Raw genomic sequence first — 3,662 nt, 5'->3', positions numbered from 1 at the left:
AGGGCTCGCCTTGCTCCCTGCCCCCGCCCCGCCCACCGCGCAGGCGCAGTCTGTCCGTCGCGCCTCCTTACGCCCCGCCCTCAGGGCCACCCTTAGCTCACAGCCTAGGCCACGTGGCCGGTGCCAACTGCCCTCTGGAAGCCGTCAGTGAGTTGGCTGTCACTGCAGGGCCAGAGCACAAGTCATTATTCTCCAAATGCACACGGGGCGCGCACCTTTGACTCCACTCACTTCCTGCAGAGCATTTTCTTGTGTCTGAACTCTGAAGGTCTAGATAAACTACCTGCTTCCTAGATAGTCTTTTTTTGTTTTCTTTTCTTTTTTGGTATTTTGAGACAGGGTTTCTCTGCATAGCTTTGGCTGTCCTAGAACTCACTCTGTAGACTAGGCTGGCCTCGAACTCATAGATCTCCGCCTCTGCCTCCGGAGTGCTGGGATTAAAGGTGTCAGCTATCACCGCCTGCCCTAGGCAGTCCTTATTAAAAACTTCGAGTTTGCCTGACCAGACTGTGTCTTGGCACGCCTTTAGAACCTGCTCTTCAGTTCTCCAGCGGTTGACGTGGGCAAATTTGCTTTTACTAATAATCTCTCTGACTCAGTTTCTCATCTAGGTTGTTGGATTGGAGCAGGTCTGCAGCTGATTACTCAAGCCTTCCCCGGTTTCTCTCCCCAACCATTTCCTTACCAACCCACCCCGGATCCGCTGGGACTTGAGACTGAATCGCTCACTGAGAAGGCCCAGGAGTGTGCTCAGAACCCCTTAAGGACATCCCTCTCAGGAGCAGCTTCTTGGAGCTTGTTTTCCTACTTTTGTTTTACTACTTCAGACTTCATCCCTCCAAGAGTGAGGCCGTGGACATCGCTAACTTTCCCAGTCCCACACGATTAGATACATACATTTATCACAACTTTCAATTATAAGCCAGGTATAGTAGCTCACAACTGTAAGCCCAGAGCACCGGAGACTTGAGTTCTGAGTCCAGCCTGAGCTATATAGTGAGTTCCAGGCCACCCAATGCTATAGTACGAGACTATCTCAAAATGACACAAACCTAACTATAACCCAGGAAATTATCCACATTTGTTGTTTTATTTTTATTTTATTTATTTTTTAAAAGACTTATTATTATATATACAGTGTTCTGCCTACATGTACATCTGCAAGCCAGAGGAGGGAGTCAGATCACATTAAAGATAGTTATGAGCCACCATGTGGTTGCTGGGAACTGAACTCATGATCTCTGGAAGAACAGTCAGTGCTCTTAACCACTGAGCCATCTCTCCAGCCCCCCACATTTGTTTAAAAAAAAAAATAGCTAATTTTACTTTTAAAAAGTCATAGTTACAACAGGCATGGTGGTACACACCTTTTTAATCCCAGCACTCAGGGAGACAGAGGCAGATGGATTACTGTGAGCCCAGGACAGAGAAACCCTGTCTCAAACACAAAACAAAACAAAAAAGAAAGCAAAATGTCTTTTTAAAAATATTGTTTAAGCTGGGTGGTGGCACAGGCCTTCAATCCCTGCACTTGGGAGGCAGAGAGAGGCAGATCTCTGTGAGTTCAGGCCAGCCTGGTTTACAAAGCAAACCCAGGATAGCCAGAACTACAAAAGAAACCCTGTCTTGAAAAACAAACAAACAAACAAACAAAAAAGGGTAAAGATAAATTTCTCATTAGTTTGTATTCCTCCCTGTGCCTCCTCCCTACTGCTCACCCTGCCAACACCCATTAATTTTCTGAAGGCTGTGACTCAGTAACTTTTGAATACAACACCGCACTGTTTCAGAACATGAAGACAGAAAAAAAAAAAAAAGAAATAGTAGAGTAATAGCCTGGTGGGTAACACAGTGTAGCCACAGAAGCACTTCGGGCGGGATCTGGGACTATGTTAGGAACGCTGATGGAGGCCCTTTCTTGTTTTTTTTGGTCTTTGAGCAGACAAAGCCAGTTTTTTTAGTCCTTGGGGAAAACCCAAGTCTCATCTTTGTCTGAATGGACAGAAATGACACAACAGCCTCGGCGCACTTTCCCTCAGAACCAGGTAAGGTGATAAAGTCTCCCTGAACTTTGGACTTACAATCTGTCTCTAATCCGCTGAGTGCGTTCAGAGAGCCAATCAGTACACGCTACAGAAACCACCCACCCTGTACACTCTAACTTTTTCCCTAGCTGTCAACAGTAATGAGCCTCACACGCCTTGAGGCCCTTGTTCTGCCAGGCTTAGTGGCACGCTCAGAGAATCCTAGCGCTTAGGAGGCTGGGACAGGAGGATCACAAGTTCTGGGCCAGCTTCCCCCATTTTACTAAGCCCCTGTCTGAAAACACTGTGCTGGAGGGGCCTGGGAGATGTCCCAGCAGTTAAAAGCATTTTGTGCTCTCCCAGAGGACTCAGGGTTCACTTCCCAGCATTCCCAAGGCAGCTTACAACCCTCTGTAACTCCAGTTCCAGGGAATCTAGTGCCCTGTTCGGCCTCTAGGGTCACCAGTGTTAAACCACAAACTCTGGGACAAGGGGCTGAGGTGCCAATTTAACATATCAAAGCTGATGCTGGCCAGGTTCTCTCTGTATTTCTCAGGCCTATCTATTTACTGGGCTGGCTGTCATGCCCCGCCCTCTACCCTAAACTGCAAGCCCAGGGGCTGGGCTGCCTTTGCCTATATAATGCAAGTATTTGGGGGCCTCTTTGGGCCTCCTGGCTGCTGCACATGGTTCCCCTCTCTCCCTTTCCCGGCCCCACCCCCACCCCTGTCTCCTCACATGGCTTAGGGTCACTTAGGGTCATGACCACTCTGAACTCTTCCAGATGTGTCTGCCTCTGGTTGTGCTCTCACTTTTATCTACGATGCACTTTCTCCTCCACTATACCTAAGAACAGTCATGTACTTTACTTTTTATTTTATTTTTTTCATTCACTCAGAACCCATATACATATATGTATACATACATATATACAGGTAAATCACTCATATACCTAATTTTTTTGGTTTGGGATTTTGTTGTTGTTTGTTTTTTGCTTTTTCCAAACAGGGTTTCCCTGTGTGTCCCTGGCTATCCTAAAATTTGCTCTGTAGATTAGGCTAGCCTGTAACTCAGAGATTTGCCTACCTCTGCCTCCTGAGTGAATATATAAATATACTTTTTTACGAAGCTGGGCTAAGGGCTGGGGATGGCTCAGTGGTTAAGAGCTTAAGTTCTTCCACAGGACACAGGTTCAATTCCCAGCACCTCCATCTTCATGGCTCATAACATTTGTCACTCAAATTCACTCTTAAAGCCTCTGTAAACATCGAGCACACATGTGGTTCACAGACATACATGCAGACAAAACATCCATACACATTAAATGATTTTTTAAAAAACAATTTAATGCTGGCCATGGTGACAAACACATTTATCTCAAGCACTGAGGGGGCAGGGGCAGGCAGATCTCTAAGTTCAAAGCCAGCCTGGTCTACGGAGAAAACTTTTGACAACCAGGGCTACATAAAGAAACTCTGTCTCAGAATACAAAAACAAAACCAAGACCAAAAAAAATTTAGAAATGTATGCTGTATATAGAATTCAATTAGTAGGGTGCTTGCCTAGAATACAACAAAGCCTAAGGCTCAGTCCCCAGAGCCACAGAAAAAGTCAGGTGTGGTGGTGTATACCGGCAAC

This window comes from Acomys minous, assembly GCF_964271855.1.
Source record: "Acomys minous genome assembly, chromosome: 13".
Taxonomy (NCBI): Eukaryota; Metazoa; Chordata; class Mammalia; order Rodentia; family Muridae; genus Acomys; species Acomys minous.
Note: the sequence above shows the minus strand (reverse complement) of the source record.